This window comes from Geotrypetes seraphini, chromosome 1 (assembly GCF_902459505.1).
Source record: "Geotrypetes seraphini chromosome 1, aGeoSer1.1, whole genome shotgun sequence".
Classification (NCBI taxonomy): domain Eukaryota; kingdom Metazoa; phylum Chordata; class Amphibia; order Gymnophiona; family Dermophiidae; genus Geotrypetes; species Geotrypetes seraphini.
Genome location: NC_047084.1, coordinates 41,683,405 through 41,704,307, shown reverse-complemented (window position 1 = coordinate 41,704,307; position 20,903 = coordinate 41,683,405). Strand labels below are relative to the sequence as shown.

The window sequence follows — 20,903 nt, the reverse complement described above, 5'->3', positions numbered from 1 at the left end:
GAGGGTATAGAATGAAGTTAAGAAGTGATAGGCTCCGGAGTAATCTAAGGAAATACTTTTTTACAGAAAGGGTGGTAGATGCATAGTACAGTCTCCCAAAAGAGGTGGTGAAGACAGAGACTGTGTCTGAATTCAAAAGGGCCTGGGATAAGCATGTGGGATCTTTCGGAGAGGGAAAGAGATAATGGTTTTTTGTGGATGGGCAGACTAGATGGGTCATTTAGGGGTAAATTATCTATTAGTACATCTAACATAGGCGTGCTTTAGACGTCCGGCAAACACAAGTGTCAATCAAACGGTACTTAGGCGTGCGGTAGACGTCCCTACAACCTCTTCGCGCAAGATAGACGCAGGTTTCTGAAACGTCATTAAGACGTCTCCAATGGACCCGTGATAGACGTGATAAGCAGTGATGAGAGGAAACCTTTACTCTGACAGCAAGATGACATTTGTGGATCGCCTGGTTAATGTGCTCTCATCACTGCTTAGGATGTCCGAGCCATGGTAAGTTGAAAATAGGTTTGCCTGGAAAGGGAAATGTGCACCTTACAAATGGCAAAGTCCACCATGTAGACCCTGTTATAAGAGCTAATAGGAAAAAACTAGGACCTTATTAAAATGAGCAAAGGTGGGAGTCGAACCGGGGAGTTTCAGAGGTCAGAGCTCAGAACAGGAGCATTACCATGTTGACCTAGAAATGCTTTCTTGTGCTTATAGCAGTTTGGATTTGCTTATACCGCTTCTTATAGGCAGTTAATTCTGCTAGGAGAAAAAACACTGCAGTTGTATATTATTGTTTCTTCACCATTTCAGAAATGTATACTTTACCATGATAAAAACTAACAAAGTATACCATGTTTAAAAGGAGAAATATAAGATGAGTTGAACTCAAATTCTTAGCATGGAAGGGGGAAAAGTTTATTTTTCTGCTACACAGCAAAGTTGTACAGTAATGTTATATTCAACTCCTATAAGAAGTGGAAAGCATCATCAAAGTGCACCTGGAAGGTAGATATGCCACAAGTAAAATACAGGCTGGGATTTGAACCCTCAAAGCCCGGAAGATTGGTAGAGAGTGCCTTTCCTCACTGAGCTACAGCAACTTTTGCTCCAATGTCTCTGGCTCCCTTGTCATATCATATCTTAGTGAAGTGCTAAGGGAAAAGGAGTTTAGCTATAATGTCATAGTAGGCTGAGACAAAAGAGTGGTAGCTCAATGGTTAAAAGCGCTGCTTTCACTGAGCCCCAAACCCATATTCCCAAGTGTGCTTGAATGCATGTGAGGTGGAGCTCCATTTTTCTCACACGCTAATCTTCATTCTAAGCACTGTACTAATGGATATATGACTGTAAGTAATCTGTTCCGTTTAGGCGTCATACCGGAAAAGTGGTGTTTTTTTGCCCTTACTGATCAGCGTCATTTGTGCTGCAATTCTTTAATACATATTTGATATTTGTTTTCTACTTGAAAACCTTCCAAATCTTTAGGCATTCCTTTGCGTAAACTTATTTGAGTTCATCCTGATATGATAGCTAATGAAGCATAGACAGCTCAGTCAAGTATGATATGAAAGGGTGGTGAGATGGACCTAAGTAGAAGCAGCTGTAGCTCTATGTGTTAGGAGCCAACCTGTGCTCCTAACATCCAGAGGTTGTGAGTTCTACACCCAGCAAATCTTTTAATTGTGGCATACTACTTTGAAGGTGCAGATTGATGAGGTCACAATGAGGTCAGTTTTGTGCAACTGAAAGACCTCCATTTTGCAATGAGGGAAGCTTGAATGTTAAGGTGTGTATCTGTTTATTCTCTTTTTAAGTGCTGATAATGTGTGCTGGTTTTTCTTTGCTTTCAAAAGAGAGCCGATTGCAGTGCTGTTTGTTGAGAGAAAAAAGGGGGTTGTAAAAGCCATGTGTAAATTATATTATTGTTCGGGCAGAAATGTGGTTTGTTATCCATGCAATATAATGTGTTCCATTGACATTATATTTATTAGGACAGAGAAAAGATGAAAATTACCTATTCAAACTCACTATTGGAATTATTGATGAAAAACACAGCGAACGTCTGCCTCGCGTCTAACAAAGAGCCGCAATTACAAAAGTTGAAACGGCATTGAAATCCAAGTTAGACCAGGGTTTCTTACGTCTACATAATACACGATATTTAGACGCAGGCGTTCGCTCAGGTAGCGCCTATCTAGCGTCCCCATTTGGCACGCCCACGGAATGCCCACGGAACGCCCACGTCCAGAGCTGGAGATGGGACTATGCTTTCTGTAGACATCAGTCCGTCAACTACCTCTTAGGGACGTCTATGTGTCGTTTATTTCCCAATTAACATTAATTAAGACCCTTAACTCTGTAATTATTCACTTACATCAAACGTCCAAAGCACGCCTAAGTTAAACGCAGTAATAGAGAATTTACCCCTTAATCTTTATCTGCCATCATGTTTCTATGTAAACCATATCTTTCTATTATTCATTGAATCTAGTTATTTTAATATAGCTTAACATACCTAGATTGTTTGGGCAGCTTACATTTTAGTAGGAGGGAAGGAAGTAAAGTGCATCATGACAGACTGTGAAGGAAAGAGGGGCAAATTACAACATTTGATAGGACAGTGGGGTACGGGAGCATAAAAAGAAAGGGTTGTGCAATACAGGCCAGCAACCAATGCTCCTGGAAGTATTTTGATGGGTATGCACCAGCAAAAAGGATAGTTTCATAGTTTATTAAAATTTGATTAAATACTAAACATAAAATTCACAGCGTTGTACATTAAAATAATATGTGACAAATATAAAAAGGGGGAAATAACATCAAAAAACAAACATGACTCACCATATACCCACTGACTTAACATAGGGCAGGAGGAGAGGAGGGAGAACTACATTTTTGAAGAAAAAAGAGAACAAAAAGGGAAAAATCATCAGGGAAGGGAAGGGGTAAGGTAAAAATGGTAACATATTAAGAATGGTAAATTACTCATAGGCATCTTTTACAAGAAAACATTTTAAACTATCCTTAAATATATCTAGATTTTGTTCCACTCTAATATGTGATGGGAGGGAATTCCAGATAATAGGAGCTGTGACAGAAAAAATAGAGGCACGGCGGGTACCAATAATTTTTAACGAAGGGACATAAAGAGTTTGTTGTAATACAGATCTTAGAGTTCTAGGGGACTAGTATGGGATCAGGAGCTTATTAACATATGCAGGCTCATTGGTCTTTTTGGATTTGAAAGTAAAGAAATCAATTTTGTACGTAATCAGGTGGGGAATGTCTTTAAGGTTAGATTTGAATTGTTGAAGAGAAGACAAAAAGCAAAGATAGGGTAGCAATTTGTTGCAGAGCTCAGGACTTTGGACTGAGAATATGGAGTGCCGTGTATTGTTATAACTAATTTCACAAAAGTTAGGCACGATGAGCTGGTTCTGTTAGGATGATTGGAGCATGGGGAAGGCAGTAGGGGGGGGGTGGGGTTAGAAGACATGATAGTTATATAGGTTCATCAGAGACATGGATTTTATGCACAAGAAGTAGTAAGAACATAAGACCAATGGTCCATCAAGCCTGTCCTCACAGTGGCCAATCCAGGTCACTAGTACCTGTCCAAAACCCAAAGAGTAGCAACATTCCATTGTATTGATCCAGGGCAAGCAGTGACTTTCTCAATAACAGACTATGGATGTCTTTCTCAACAATAGACTATGGACTTTCTTGAGATAAGGAGATCATAATTGAATGCAATACTCCAGGTGAGGTAGCACCATGGAGCAATACAGAGGCATTATCAGTCTTGTTAACCTTCCCTTTTTAAATAATTCCTAGCATCTTGTTTGCTTTTTTGGTCACTGCTGCACATTTGGCAGAAGGTATCATCGTATTGTCTACAATGACACCCAGATCCTTTTCTTGGGCACTAACTCCCAAGGTGGACCCTGGCATCTGGTTATTCAGTGGGTGAGTGGTAACCATTGTACTTTTTGTAATACACTTCTCCCTCCGTATTCGTGGGGATTAGGGGTGGAACGGTCCCGTGAATACAGAAAAACCATGAATAACTTAAAGGCAACAGTGCATCCACTAAGCTTTGTCCCTTACAGTCTGCTTCGAAGTGCAAGCTCCTATGTCGCCCTGTGCCTTTTCAAAAGACGTCTGCAGCTGTCGGAGTAATAGCGAGGGGTGGTGAGCTGGATGAGATAGCGAGGGGTGGTTCCACATTCTCCCTTCCGGTCGTTGTTGAGTGCGGGAGCTAGGAGGGAGAGTAGGGTAAACTGTGGTTCATGGCCTTAGCAATCAAGTAAGAAAGAAAGAAATACTGTAAGTGAAACTTCATGGGAAAAAGTGCCCGCTTGGCAATGCTGCACGCTAAAGAAGGTGCTGGGATGATGGAATTTTTTTTTGGGGGGGGGGGAGCCAGCATGCTAAAAACCACGAATAATCGAAACCACGAGTGCAGAAACCGTGAATATGGAGGGAGAGCTGTAGTGCATTAACTCCATCCATGTGCATTTCCACCCTCAAACTAAACATCACATTTTAGCATCATCTTGTAGAACAGCGTATACTTGGAAATCTGGCTTTTATGTGCATATGTTTGTTATACATACACAAATACACACTTATATCCTCCAGTTCAAGCACTGAAGCTAAAGCTCAAGGCTTAACTATTTTGTACCTAAAGCATACAGTTGAAGCACATATGCAGGGGAATTAACCTCAGAAACTACTGGGCAGTCATTGCTCCAGAGCTAGAAAGGAGAACCCGAATTCCTCATTGGTTAACCTTCAAAATTCTATCATAGGCATATGAACTGGAGCAGGGGTGCCCAACGCGTCGATCGCGATCGACCAGTAGCTCAGGAAGGCAACTCGAGTCGATCGCACTCGTGTTGCCGTCCTGATCTACGATTTCAGCCCCTAGCGAACTTATGCTCCGGGCTCTAACGTGTGCGTGCAGGCTTCTCTTCTCTTCCCTCCGAAACCGGAAGTTATGCCCGGGGAGGGGGAGGGGGGGAGAAGGGAAGCCTGCACGCACATGTTGAGAGCCCTGAAGCAAGCGTTCGCTACGGGCTAAGGCGGGAGACAGGTTAGTGAAGCATTTCCTCTTCTTGCTGCCGGGTCCTGCCTACTTTCTGTTTCCGCGAAGGCAGGACCCGGCAGCATTTCCCCCAACAGTTCCTCGCGATGCTGGTCGGCCGAAGCAGGGAGAGGTTGGGGCAGCGTCGGCTTTTGGGCATGTTATTGGCGTCGGCTTTCGGGCCTGTTATTGGTGGCGGTTTGGGTCCCCGATGGCAGTGGCAGTGTCTTGGGGGAGGGCAGGGAGAAAGAAAGAAAGAAAAAGGGCAGGCAGGGAGACAGAAGGAAAGAAGAGAAACAGAAAAAAAAGAAAGGGAGACAGAGAGAAAGAAAGGGCAGGGAGAGAGGAAGGAAAAGTTGGGGGAGGAAATGAGGTCTGGAGGAGAGGAAGCATACAGGCTAAAAGAAGGGAAGAAAGATTGGATGCACAGTCAGAAGAAGAAAATGCAACCAGAGACTCATGAAATCACCAGACAAGGTAGGGAAAATGATTTTATTTTAAATTTAGTGATCAAAATGTGTCTGAATTTATATCTGCTGTCTATATTTTACACTAAGGTCCCCTTTTACTAAACTGCAATAGAGGTTTTTAGCGCAGGGAGCCTATGAGCGTCGAGAGCAGCGCTGGGCATTCAGCGCAGCTCCCTGCACTAAAAACTGCTATCGTGGTTTAGTAAAAAGGGAGGAGGGTATATTTGTCTATTTTTGTATGGTTGTTACTGAGGTGACAGTGTATAGTCATCTGCTTTGACCTCTTTGAAAAACCCTGGAATAGGAATGATAATTAACATTTTCTATGCGTACAGTGTACGTTGTGTTTTTTTTAAATTTTATTGTTGGTAGATCATTTTGACTTGGTCATTTTAAAAGTAGCTCGCAAGCCCAAAAAGTGTGGGCACCCCTGAACTGGAGGATATAAGTATTGTGTTTGTGTATGTGTATATAAGAAAGAGAAATACTTTGTGGTCTAAGGAAGAGGAAAAATTGATACCATTTAATGTGGAAAAATTTTTGTGTTTTGAATAGTTCCCTTCTCTTTATTATATGGAACAAGATTTATGCTTGTGAATATTCTGAAAATTAATTAAGAAATAATAATAAAAAAAGAAAGAGAAATACTGCATTAAAACCATCAGATCTGTGGGAGAGCATTGAAATATCCTACATGGATCTACAGTTACAATCCTAAAAAAGCAATGGTACTACTTTGAAAGAGTGGGTAAAGGACAAAGAAAAGGGGCCATTAAGTGATGGGTTCTATATTAAAATCTGCTTTCAGACAGACTGGATGGGCCATTTACTATGATTCTATGTTCCCAAGCATCTACTTTCCTAAGCTGTAAGGTCTAGTCTGCTTTCTCAAGAATGTGCTTGCAAGTTTGGGCTTGAAGCTCCATGCAAGTCTTAGCTTGCTCAACTTTCGCTAGAGTCACCCAGTAGTGCACAGCAAAACACAAGTCTGCCAGTTTGTGGTCTTCCAGAACTCTTTTGATCCTTACAACTAGGCCTAATGATAAATTCATGCAAACATCTAACCATCAAGCAAAAAGTCCTATGTATCTTTGAGTTCCCTTCCCTTCCATGAAGTTGATGCATGGAAGAACCCATGCATCAATGAAATTTTCATGAACTGATGTATCAATGAACTGATGTATCAATGTAGACTTCTCAGGGGCCCCTGAGAAGGAGCTCCTTGAGCCCCTGAGAAGGAACTTCTCGAGGATGAACTTTTCTTCTACTTCAAGGACTTTTGTGACTCTATTGCCATCTAAAAAATTCTAGCATGATTGACAAATACTTTTTTTTTTACTTCCTCTTTTTTTTTCCTTGCAGTGGACATTTTAGAAAGAACTATTTTTTTTATCAGGTTATAAACACTATGGGGCTCATAATCGAAAGATAAATACGTCCAAAAACCAGCCTAAGTCGGCATTTGGACGAACATTTCTCAAATACGTCCAAGTGCCGATACTAAAAACGGGTTTTGGACTTATTTCTAAACGACCTAGGCCTTTCATAGTGCTGCTGAATGTCCAAAGCTAAATGGGGCGTTTCGGGAGGAGTGTCGAGGGCAGGAGTTGGTCGGGACATGGGCCAGCTTAGAGTTATTCATACAGCATGTATAACCAAAAGTTATATAGCCCACGATCGACGGAACTTGGACGTTGTGACTTAGACCATGTAAAACATGGTCTAAGTCACAAAAACCCACCTAAACTCACCAGATAAGCACTGCAAACACATAAAACAGACCCCCACACACTACCCCAGTGATCACCAACCCCCCCCCCCCGCATAAAAATATTAATCATATCTTTAGAATTCAGCCTCCAGACCATCATCACCTAGCCACCTGGCATAGGAAAGCCTAGTCGTCCAGCACAGAGGCAACTTAAGCTATCTTGGGAGTGGATTAGGGACCCATAGAGAGAAGGACCCATGCCCATAAGCCCCTGTAATCACTGCATTGATACTTAAACATGTGCACTGCTCTATACACACCCAAAACCCTTTTGTACTGGCATATAAGTGGCTCCTGCAGCCATAAGTGCTATTGGGGTGGTAGATAAGTGGGTCTAGGGGATTCTGGAGGTGGTTTGGGGGGCTCACCTTAACCTATAATGGAGCTGTAGGGAGGAGAAGACATGGCACCCTTTTTGTGAAGTTCACAGCAGTGCCCTGTAAGGTACCCCACTATTTAAGTGGCATGTCTGGTTGTGCAGTCCATCACTTTGCAGACCCCTCCCACGTCCAACAGGGCTTGTTCTAGGCATTTTTGACTTGGACGGAAAGTTGGATGAAAATGTGGTATAAAGATGGACAATTTAGCGGCTTGGATGATCAGATCGGCAGGACGTATAATTAGACGATTTTCGAAACTAAAAAATAGTTGGACGTATTTTTCGAAAATGTGTCTTAAGCCTTTTTTTACTTTGGACGACTTGCAAGATGGACGTAAACAGACTTAGACGTCCCTTTCAATTATGCCCCTCCACAGATTCAGTTATGAATGCAACTAACTGTTGGTTCCTCATAGTGTTGAAATGGAAATTCCCCTCATGTTTGTCCCTTGGACTCTTGGTGACAGGGGTCCCATTCCAAAATTGTAATTTGCGGGTCCTTGATTTGAATTTATGCTACTGGCATTGCCTAAATCATAAGAACATAAGAATAGCCATGCTGGGTCAGGTCAATGGTCCATCTAGCCCAGTATCCTGTTTCTAAGTGGCCAATCCAGGTCACAAGTACCTGGAAGAAACCCAAATAGTAGCAACATACCATGCTACCAATTCCAGGGCAAGCAGATTTTATAATGATTTATTTTTTCTTTTCAATGTGAAAGTCTTGGTCCTTGTTTACTAGTATGTTTAGATTCAGATCTATTTTATACTTTTATAATAACTTCTCATTAGAATTTGTAAAGGACTGGATCATATGAAAAAGTGCCATGTACAAATCGACTCACTCATGCTATGCTACAGAAATATGAATTGACCTGGGTGGCATATTCATTGCCCCCAATGAAAATATAAGTAGTATGCAGTTGCTGTAATAAATGAGAAAGTGGTAGCACCATGAAGTAAATAATAGGAAGCACATATTATGCTTTACTATTACAGAACAGATGGCTGAGAAAGAGAAATTGCAACTGGGATTACCTGTAGTAGTTTACAGAAAGTGCTATTTCATGCCAACATATATCAGCATATGTTGGATTTTCTTTTTAAATCTAAAACAAATTTCAGGATGAGACAGAAGAATTGGAAAGGCTAGTGAAGAAAGACTGTTTTCCAATCAAAAGAACTCATTTTTTAAACTTAAAGCATTGTTAGGTGTCATTGATTCGTGTTCGAGTCCTCGTGACTTGATGAATTGTGGATCTAAAAAGAAATCGTTATTGTGCTAATCCGGAAAGATCCTCCAGCATCATCCCCATGGTTGTTTTCAACGGGTCCAGCTGTCTGATTGCAGGTCACCCTCTTCCTTTGATCTTCCCAAACATGATGTCCTTCTCCAGTCTCTTCTGATGATAAGACAGTTGTAACTTCATCATTTGGGCTTCAAGTGACATAGTCCCCTTGCTCTCAGGCTCACCCTAAATCAATCATCTGACTATGCCACAAGCAGAGCATAGAAGGGTCAGGGGCGGGGTTGACACTTATGCTGCATGTAGGGGTGCTATTTATGCCTCCCATTAGTCTGGTATAAATGGGCATGTCTTTATTTAGGTGTACCAGTGAGGAATTCTATGAGTGTCAGAGCATTTAGCGCTCCGTGCCACGGTAGAAATTTCTAATAGGCTTAGTAAAAGGGGAGGGGGGGAGATAAATTTGCACATAACAGATACTTCTTGTATCCCAAAGCTGACCCTCCCAGGAAAAAAAAAATGCTTCTAATTTGAAATCAGCTCACAGAGTTTCAACACACTTATTCACACAATATCTGAGTCATCTCAGCTTTATCTGTATATCCAAGTATTTCTGATTCAGAAATAATGAAATTCCTCAGCAATTACCTCACACACAGAGCCTGTTAGTATATCAGGAATACTGACGGGAAATAGCTCTGCACCACAGAACCTCTTCAGTTCTCAAACGAACATTTAGGGGGAAATTCTACTGATGCCTAAATTAATTAAAAAATGTTGTTAGAAATGGTAAAAATTGGCAAGGTTGAGGCACCAACCAGCATCTAAATATAAAGTACCAGAATCACACATAGGTGCTTTAAGCTGCCAAACGCCAAAGTAGGCATGGCCAACGCCGGAAGTGGCATTAGGTGGCCTAAAGTGCCTAAGAGGCGAAATATAGGCACCAGAAATATAGGCCCAGAAAACCTGGACCTACATTTCTGGTGCCTATCTTTGCTGGGGAATCCAGACAATGCTCTGCAGCCTGCCATCAGTTGATCACGGCAGAGGAATCCCCAATCAGCTGAGCGGCAGGACTCCTCGAAACTGTGGCTTTAGGGAGTCCTCCCAGCTCAGCTGGTCTAGGATTCCCCTGTTGTGCTCAGCTGGCATGGAGGGCAGCAGTAGTGGTGGGCAGAAGACCCCCCCAATCGGCAGAAGGGATGCCCACTCGCTCCTGCCTGAATGACCCACTTGACACCCCCTCACCTGAAATCAGCAAGAGGAATGCTCTATCCTTCCTGCCTGAATAACTCCCCCTGACACTACCCCACAACCAAAATCGGCAGGGAGTAGCCTTAGACATCTGGGTCAATCAAGGCCTTAGACCCCTCCTAGTGCATCCCAGGATGCACTGGGAAGGGGAAGGGCCACCATTTTGAAGAGGTGGGTCTGCAAGCAGGAGGGAAAGGCATCCCTCTTGCCGGACTTCCAGTAAATGTATGAGGGGTGTCGGGAAGGGGGGGAGTCATTCAGGCAGGAGATAATGGGCATCATTCCTGCTGATTTCAGATGGTGGTGGGGGGAGGATTCAAGGGGCTGTCCAGGCAGTTGGGAGTGGGCATTCTTCCTGCTGATTTTGGGGGTGGGGGATGTCGAGGGGGTGGGGTCATTCAGGCAGGAGGGAGTGGGCATCACTTTCTTTGCCAATTTTGGGTGTAGAGGGTGTCAGGGGGAGTCATTCAGGCAGGAGGGAGTGCAAATCCCTCCTGCTAATTTCGGGTGTAGGGGTGTTGGAGGTGTCCCTCCTGCTGGTTGGCATCTCTCCTGCTGGTAGGCATCCCTCCTGCTGGTTGGGGGGAGTATTCTGCCCACCACTGCTGCTACTTTCCCTGCCAGCTGAGCTGATTGTAGGGGAATCCTGATCAGCTGAGCTGGCAGGATTTCCTGAAGGCACCGATCTCAGGGCTTTCCATGCCAGCTCAGCTGATGAGCATAGGGAAGGTGGAAAACCAATTAGATTCCCAGCTGTACTAATTAACAAATGGGGTTTTATTATTAATAATAATAATAACTTTATTTTTTCTATACTGCCACAATCTTGTGACTTCTAGGCGGTTCACAATGAAAGAAGAGCTGTACAGTCAGCGAATTACAGTGAATAAATAGATAAGAGGTCACTGAGCGGTCAGTGATTACAAGGTGCAAGTTGGTTAGAAGAAATATACATTGGATTACAGTATAAGACTTAACTTTTTACATATTACATTGAAAATGCTCAGACACCAGCGAGTAGCTGGGTTCAATTGTGAAGAGGACATTGTAGCAGACGGAGAACATAGGGTACCTATGATGAGGAAGAAAGAATTCGGGAGGGAGGTGTGGTAGCTTTGTAGAGAGCACTGTATAGGAGAGATTTCACATAGAGAATGCAACATCTAGAATGAGAAACACTCCTAGGACAAAGAGAGGCTTTACTAGAAAGGAAAGATGACCACCCTAGCCAGAGATAGAAATTGCTCCATAGCTAGGCACAGCAGGTCTTGGGCTACATAAATGACTATGAAGATCCCCAAGCCTGCGGAAATAAAGAAACATATTCTTTGCCATATGAAGTCTCAAACTAAGTGAACCAATGTGTCAGGAAGGTCAGTAGTTAGTGAGCCAATTTAGTGATCCTAAAGGTCAGAGTTAAGACAGCAGTGAGAAGGAGCATTTATTGTGGTTCTAACGTGTGTGAAGAGGAAAACCTGGCATAGCACCAAGATTCTTTTTGGGTTTCAGCTTCAGTGTTTGAAGCGCCTCTGCGAGAAAGCACCATTGGTTTAAAAAGGACTTAGAGGGTCAGTGCCACTGACTATTAGCAGTTGCTCAAACAGGCACACCAGACAAGGGGCAGAGCTCTAGGAGGAGTACATTACAAAATGTAACTTCCATGAACTAAACTAGATTAAGGTGCTATTTAGAACTGATTTTCTAATGTCTATATTGTAATTTCATTTCTTAAACTAAAGACAAGCTGCCAGCATAATAACACTATTAGAAGTCTGTGAGGAAATACTGACCCAGCTGAGCCAACTAATTGACAGCATAATTGCTTGTCTTTCAAAAGAAACTCTTTAACTGACAGATTTTTTTTTAATGGGCAAGACAGTATGTTAGGGACATTTTCTATGGGAGTACTACATAGAAACAGAAAAAAGAAGGCAGATAAAGACTATATGGCCTATCTAGTCTACCCAACCTTACTATCCACTATCCCCTCTTCACCCTTAATGATACAATATACTTGTCCCAAGCTGTCTTGAATTCAGATACACTCTTTGGCCCAGATACTTGAACCAGTGCTGATTTTCTAGACGCTGGTAGGTACCTAAACCTCTGTTAAAAACACCATCCAAATGGCATTTTTAATTGAGATTTGAGGCACATACAGGCAGTTGGATAATTGGCACCAGAATCATGCCTACATAGGTTGCCAAACACCGGAAGTGGCGTTAGGTGGCCTAAAGCACCTACATATGCATGAGTCACATGAAGATAGGCACCAGAAATGTAGTCCCAGAAAACCCAGGCCTACATTTCTAGCACCTATCTTTCACGCCGGCGCATTTCCAAAACCAGCACCAATGTGTGATTGACATACAATCAGTAGCTGCTTTTAAGGCAGCCACCGATATTGGCACCAGTTCAAGAATCCAGACCTTTCTCTCTACCACCTCCATCGGGAGGCCATACCAAGCATTCACCACTCTTTCCTTGAAAAAGTACAAACTAACCTCAATTACTTCTGAATCTATCCCCTTTCACCTTCTTCCTATGTCCCCTCATTCCAGAGCTTCCTCTCAATTGAAAGAGACTCATCTCATGTGCATTTATAATACATAGGTATTTAAACATCTCTATCTTATCTCTGCTGTTTTGCCTTTCCTCCAAAGTATAAAACAAAAAATGTGGAACTGATGATCTTGATAAGAACTTTAATTTGAATAAGGTGCAGAGATTGACAGAATAAATTGTTCAATAATGCAAAAGAACATAGTATATGAATTGTGGTATAGACCTGACATAGGCCATGTTTCTGTTGTAAAATAACTTTCTTCCAGGGTCCGGCACTGCTATAAACCACAAACACAAAATTTGCCAGAAACGCAACAAAATACTGTGCACAAACGAGTGAGGCCTGCTAAACAACACATAGTATTTTGTTGTGTTTGTGGCAAATTTTGTGTTCGAGCTTTATAGCCCCGGAAGAAGGTTATTTTACAACCAAAACATGGCCTGTAATAATGAATAAACTAATAATGCAACTCTCTTCACTATATTAGAAGTAGAAATCCTGACTATTAGACCATTGCAGAGTGAAGGGGCATTTAGGGAGGAGAAAGTCTTAGGGCTAGATTCAGAAAGCAAACCGATCATGTACTGATCGGTTTGCGAGCCCTTTGCGACCCAATTTCCCTCTGACCCAATTCACTAACCTGTGTAGCGATCCCATACCGATCCATGCATGCAAATGAGGGAAATGGCATGTTTTTGGCTAATCAGGGACTTCCTGAGACTCCTCCTTAAGGAAGTCCCTGATTGGCTGAGGCTCCACAGGCCCCTCAGCCAATCAGAGCCACCCCTTGCATCACATGATACACCAGAGCGGGGCAACCCTCCTGCCATTTGTTTTTGGGGGTGGGGAAAGTAGTAGATATGGCAGGAGGGAGTGGAAACCCTCCTGTCATAATTTTCAAAGTGGTGATCGCAGCAGGGAGTTGGCATCCCTCCTGCCATATTCATTGGTGGGAGAAGTAGTAGAGATGGCAGGAAGGAGTGGGAACCCTCCTGCCATAATTTTAAAAGCAGCGTCATATTTTTTTTGGTTTGGGGTGGGAGGGGGGAAGGGGCACTTGTCGGGAGAGGGAGGGGGATTAATATTTTTTTTTAATCGGGTGGATATTTTGCATGTGTAAAACATGCAAAATATATGCCCGATTAAAAAAAAATTTAAAGCCGGCAGAAGCCGTGCCTCCGATCACCCCCATTTGCATGAAGATGGTTGGTGAATCGGTCAGCCTGCCTCCAATCGCCCAAGGATCAGACATGGATCGGAAGGTTAGTGAATCTAACCCTTACTGGAGAAACTAAGGGGGAATTCATCAATGGGCACTAATGATTAGCATGCGCTAAATATTAAAGATGCCCATTAAATTCCCATGGGTGTCTTTAGTGTTTAGCGTGTGCTAATTTTTAATGCATCCTAATGTGGTAGCACAGGTTGATGAATTCCCCCTAAATGAATTCTTGTTTCATTCTTTTTTGAAGAAGATGTAAGGGAGCTTCTCATGCCAGATATGGTATGTAAAAATGACAATTTAGAGAAACTGAAACAAATCTTAGTGAAACTAGAAGATATAATAGGCCAAACTGACAACCTAAAGAGCAAAGAATCACCTGGAATGGATGGTATACACCCAAGAGTACTGAAAGAACATAAAAATGAAATTGCTATTTACTATTTACCTATCACTAAAATGCTATAACATATCTGAAGATTGAAGGGTGTCCAATGTGATGCCAATTTTTGAAAAGGTTTCAGGGGTAATCCTGGCAAAATGATAGAAACTATTATAAAGAATAAACTCCCTCTTTTATTAAGCTGCAATGCCGAGCAGCGAGAGCTAAATACTGAGCCACCCATTCTATTCCTTTGCACAAATTGTCATTTAGCTCGTGCTGTTCTGCAGCACACCTTGATAAAAGGTGTGTGGGGGGGGGGGAATTACTGAATATTTACATAGGCATTTGGTGTAGCCAAAGCCTTGCCTCACCAATCGGCTACATTTCTTTAGAAAGCTTTTAACAAATACCCTCATGAGACACTCTTGAGGGGATAAAAAAGAAGGCAATATGTAGTTGAAAATTAGAAATTGGTTCAAGTTTCAAGTTTATTAAGTCCTCATACTTCACAAAGCATCTGAGCTATTTACAAAGAGAACAAATAACACACAGAGAGAAAAGAAAAAATTGGTGCAAGTACTAAAAGAAGAATGGTAAAAATACAATCAGTGATAGGAAAGGATAGCATGGGAGAAAAGAAGGGCTAGTCACCGAAGGCCTTTGCCGAGGAGTGCCTCCCTGTAATAACAATAGGAAGTACAGGGGAGCAGGACTGAAACTATAGCTAGGAGCAGGGGATAGCTTAAGCCAGTGTCTCTCAAACTGTGCCAAGGTACAGTGGTGTGCCCTGAGAGATTCCAGAATTTTATTTTATTTTTATAAATTCCCTTCATAAGTATAAACTAGAATAGATTGCAGGAACACCACATGAATTGGGAAGAAAAAAATTATTTTTCAATAGTCCCCCCTCAAAAAATTACATAATATCAAAGAGAAAGGAGAGGCACAAAAAAAAAAATATTGTCTTGAAACAATCTCACACACTTATCATGAACTAGAAAGCAGTCCTCAAAATAAGGTGTTCTTTTCAGATCAAAATCCCCCTGGAAAACCCAGTTGTTTTAAAAGCTGGCATAGAAGGTTTCTATCATTGCACTGAGTTATGTATAAGGCAACCACTCAAAATTAGGGAAACCGCTCAAAAACTAAATATAACAGGACTTATCTTGTTTACTTGAGCAATTTAGGCAAATTCTAGGTCCTGATGCATTTCGCGATAGCTTCATCTGAAGATCCATAGGCATAAATCTCAAAAAAGCTCGGTCTGTCTCACTTGCTCTGAAAATCTTCCAAAATGCAGACAAAAGGAAGATTTTTGGAGCCAGTGAGACAGACCGAGCTTTTTGGCCAGAATAAAAGCTGACCCACCCCAATACTGATACCTCCAAATCCCCCCTGACTCCCAACTCTGACACCCCCCAAACCCCCACTGAACCCATGACCCCCAACCACTGATACTCCTGAACTCCCCCCCACACACACAAGCCCCTACCTCTATGTACCTTTTGTAGTATGGCTGGCTGGAGGGATGCCTTCACCCTCCGGCCAACAGGCCCGCCTCTTCATAATGGCAGAACTTCCCCATGTGAACTTCTATACATATGACTGTGTAAATAATGACACAGGGACAGATTTTTCCCCATCCCCACAGGAACTTAATTTTCCCATCTCGTCCCCGCAAGTTTTGTCACTGTCCCTGTCTCGTCCCTATAAGCTCTGCCTTAATGTAATGTAATGTAATGTAATTTATTTCTTATATACCGCTACATCCGTTAGGTTCTAAGCGGTTTGAAGAAAATATACATTAAGATTATAAATGAGAAGTAAGAAGGTACTTAAAAAATTCCCTTACTGTCCCGAAGGCTCACAATCTAACTAAAGTACCTGGAAATTAATAAAGAAGAGAAAATAAAGATGGTTGAAAAAAGAAAAATTCTATGTGAACTTATAGGATGGAAATTAAACTGACAGTGAAGAACTGTATGAAAAATACATATGGAATGCAGTTAGAGAGGGTAGGTTACAATCTATTTATGGTATTTGTTTAATTGGAAGGTGTTAAGGTGGGTAATTTGGGGGAAGGTTATCTGAAGGTAGGTGAATCTTCTGGAGGTAAAAGAGGAGGGGTTAAGATATTTGGATGAATTTTTTGAAAAGCAGGGTTTTGATTTCTTATGATTTTAAAGTGTTTGAGGCATGTGCAGATGAGGACAGAGCTTGCAGGAATGGGACAGGGACAGGGACAGGAAAAGAACTTGCCGGGACAGGACGAGAAAATGAGTTCCCGTGGGGATGGGGAAAAATTTATCCCTGTGTCATTCTCTATAACTGTGCTCATTTTTTATCCAGATTGAACTTTATAGATTTTAACACTTGTAACTTAAACAATTAGAAATCAGTAGGAAGTCTGAAAAATGTATATTTAAATGTTGCATAAGTGATTTTAATTGCAAACCAGTTTCTCAGCTCAATTAGGAATCATATTTCTGTTCTGTTTTTTCTTTGTATTTCCTGAGCCTGCTGTGACAATGAGAGCAGTATTATAGCAAATGTTCAATGAATGTGTTGGTAAATTTGAAATGCTTCACTGAGTTACATAGATATATTAAATTATTATAGCTGTTTAGATATTTTATGACTGTATTCACCAAAGGGTTCTCCCAATTTTTGCCTATAGCAATAAAAGCCTGATATAATTGAAATAAACTTGAATTAGCTGATTAATCATAATGAAATATACAATACTTTCTTCATTTGTACTGAAAGAGTAAATATCTTCAGAGAAAATAGAGGTCATTTTCAAAGTACCTGGGATGTACATTCATTTTTGGATGAATGGTAAAGTGTTATGCATTAAAGGATTTTCTATTTATACACCCTTAAATTAATCAATGTCTCATTGGTTCCATTTGTTTTTAGTAGGCAACTCTAACATCAAGGAAGAGGGAAGACAGGCAAACTGGAGCCACTGGGAGGAAAAGAAGGCAGAAATACAAGGCACTTTAATCATACTGAAACTTTTCGAGATGCAAACAAGCCTAACCCTGCCACATTTTTCCCAATATTATGGTCGATGATGTAATCAGCACCTGATCATGTAGAGAAGATAAAAATAAAGCTGATATGTAGAAAAATTTACTGACAAAAAGCACAGGAAAAAACCACCTCTGCACCTGGAGTTGTATTGAATATAAGTTTTTGAGGCCCCTTTTGTAATGATAAAGAATGTAAGATAATGTGAGATGTTTGCCTATTGAATTGTAAGTTTGAAGCTTCATTGGTTGCCAGTAGAAGCCAGAGTCTATTTAACGTTTGTATATTTGTATTTAAAATTCTATATGGTCAGGCCCCTCTTTATATGGCCCCACAATTCAATAATTATCAGGAGGAGCGAGATTTGGTTTACTGCAACAGATGCTACTAAAGTTTCCATCATTCTCTGGGATTAAGGATTTCACGATACTTTTCATTTCAGTGATAGGAAATGAAATAAAAAATGTCAAGAAAAGTGTGGCATAACTTGTAAGTTTCATGGCTCCATGGATACATGGAACACGCTACCGGAGGATGTGATAAACAGGAGCACGCTACAGGGGTTCAAAGAAGCTTTGGATAGGTACTTGGAGGACAAAGGGATTGAGGGGTACAGATAAGAGTAGAGGTAGATTATAGGGATGGGATTAGAGGTAAGTTATAAAATTAATCAGGGACCACAGTTCAGGCACTAGGCCTGATGGGCCGTCGTGGGAGCGGACCGCTGAGCAAGATGGACCTCTGGTCTGACTCAGCGGGGGCAACTTCTTATGTTCTTATGTTCTTCTTGGCTAGTTTGAGAACTTTTCAGCAGTCCCTCATATAAGGGAAAAATAAAACCCTTAATAATTGGACCAACCTCAGGAGGCTGCTTTACTGTTCTCTCAACCCACAGAGGAACAGCTTTTTCTGAATTAATTTTTATGAAAATGATCAATCATCTAACTGCTAATCAAGTGGAAATATACTGTAGATATGTATGTACTTGCTATGGAAAATAACAATTGTTAGTAAAAAGAGTGGCCTAGTGGTTAGAGCTGCTGCCTCATCAGCCTGACAATGTGGGTTCAATCCCAGTACTGTTCTTCTCGATGCTGGGCAAGTCACTTAATCCTCCATTGCCCCAGGTACCTCAGTTAGATTGCAAGCTTGCCTGGACAGATAGGGAAAATGCTTAGAGTACCTGAGAGAAAAAAATTGCACATGGTTCTGAGCTTCTTCAAGATAGGGCTGTATATTAAATGCCAATAAACATAGAAATATGATGGCAGATAAAGGCCAAATGGCCCATCCAGTCTGTTCATCCACATAATCCACTATCTCCTCCTCTCCCATGTGCCTGTTTTGGTTGTCTAATCAAGCACCACAAAGGATATATGAGCATTTTAAAAAGAATAGGAGAACTGTGAGGAACATCATACGTGATTGTCCAAGAGTTGGAGGAACTCTTGTTAACCTAAATGCATTTTCACAAATCCCTGAACTTACTTATCTTTCTAGTAGCAAATCATGATCTACTAGATGAAAGGAGGTCAAGCTAGGTCAGGAATCCTTCTTAGACTGATTCAAAATTCTCTTTGTTTCTTCCAGAACATCCAAGACTGTTTCAGTACTATAATCTACCATATCTTGATGTACCAAGGAGCCAACAGCCTGCAGTATTCCAGTATGATCTGCTGTTTCATTGGCCTGGAAACATTTGGCTACCAAGCCATGGCCTAATGCTCCTAGGCCACATAATGTGACAAATCCACTGTCAATAAATGATTTGTCCCTAAGAAAAGGCATAGGAACATTTTGCCTCTGTGCAGAAGAGCTGACCAAATCAGCAAGCTAGAACCTGATATCACTGACTACCACCAGTGCAGCAAGGGTGAGTCAGTAACAAGCAAGAAGACTTTATTCAACCCAGAGCCTTTGCCAATCCAGTTAAAGGGTAAAAGCCCAGATTGCACTCTGCTCCTGTAAGGCAGAGACAAAAAAATGCTGTCCCTGAGAAACATACACAGCTGAGGAGAGAAAGCAGTCCCATTTCCCTAACAAGGCTGAGGGGGTGAGGCTATGAGCTCAGTAAAGAGCAGACAATGAGAGAGCAGAAGGGAGAGAAGCAGGCAGGCAAGCAGCCATGCAGGGAGAAACCTGAGCTCTTACCCCAGCCAGACAGCAGCAGAAATGGAGATTGGGAGATAGAAGAAATCCTTTCCAGTGGAGGAATAGCCTGAGAAATGGAGTTTATTAATACTCCAATCATGGCAACAGGGTCGGGAACTTATGAGGAAGCCATGGCCATAAGTTGCTGTAAAAGTGAGTTGTGGGGATTTTGAAGCTGCCAATATTTGTGCTAATTTGGGTTCTGACTTTTTTGTGTTTGAAAGTTGCTACTTTGGAAAACTGCCTACTAGGAGAGTGACTAAGTTAAAACAAGTAATGGAACTTGGAGGTTGTGTAAACTGCACATGAAAAAACCCTGAGATTTTTCTGTGATTGCACTGTATTACGTTTTGAGCTGAACCAGCTGAGAAGTGGTTGGCATGGCAACAGCTGGAGAAAGGCTGCTTGTTTAGAACGACACAGTTCTTTCTGAAGTGCTTTGAGTTCTGGGGATAATAATCATTCTCTCAGATCTACGGGAGTATCCAGCAGTGCATGTTGAATACAAAAATGTTTGTGACAATTTCTTATGCTGCTAAAGGGAAGAACTCCATTTTGAAACCTTTTCCATGTGACTTATAAAGTTGAATTAACATGTACACAAGGCTGTCCTGGTGAAGAGGACTATAGCTTAAACTTAAAGTCCAGGAACCAGCAATTGAACTTTCAACTATTCTGACTTTTACTGAGAGCCTGTGTTTATTGGCTATTTTCTTTTGTGCTTCTTATTTTTCTGGAAATTGTTTTGAAGTATTTTTCCATTGCAAGATAGTGGTGAGCTTTAACTACAATCTGGCTTTTGGCCAGAATAAAAGCTGGAAATCTGCTTTGTTGTCTGAGTCCTTATTCTCGCAGAAGGAAAGGAAATAGTTACCTGCCGCCCTATTGTGGGCAACCGACAACAGACTTTAAACCTGAAGAGTTCCCTAAGTCAGTGGGGTCTAAGCCAGCTCAATATTTGTTATAGTCACAGGGCCCGCTGTGCTATCCAGGGGTACGGACTGTGACAATATTACAAGTAGTTGTAGCACCCCAAGGTGAAACCTCTTCTTACACCCCCTTCCATTCAAGGATTCCTACTAGTACCCCACTAATCAGGCCCCCCCCCCAACTTGAAGGACCTCCCGGTGGTAAACCCCTCCTGCTAGAATATTCCCTTTTCCCACCAGAAGATCCCCCTCCCTGTTTAAGGCATTAAAGGCCTGATTCTATAAGCTGCGCCAAGCAGTGCCTACATTTTAGGCACTGTTCGGTGCAATTATCAATCAACTGCTAGGTACCCACCTAACATCCCACCTAACATCACCTAGGCGTGTTTAAGCATCGTTATGTG

General features: G+C 41.7%; 1 long non-coding RNA gene across 4 annotated transcripts in view; it reads left to right on the top strand.

Annotated features, from left to right (window-relative positions):
* LOC117353890 overlaps window positions 1-20,396 on the top strand; it is a 243,113-nt gene extending 222,717 nt beyond the window's left edge. For 3 of the 4 annotated variants that reach the window (XR_004538064.1, XR_004538065.1, XR_004538062.1), the window contains exon 3: window positions 19,010-20,396. This is a non-coding gene — a long non-coding RNA (uncharacterized LOC117353890). Of the gene's footprint in view, window positions 1-17,305; window positions 17,926-19,009 lie in introns of those variants that run through there. The other variant, XR_004538066.1, reaches the window with a different exon arrangement.
* Window positions 20,397-20,903: the final 507 nt, after the last annotated feature.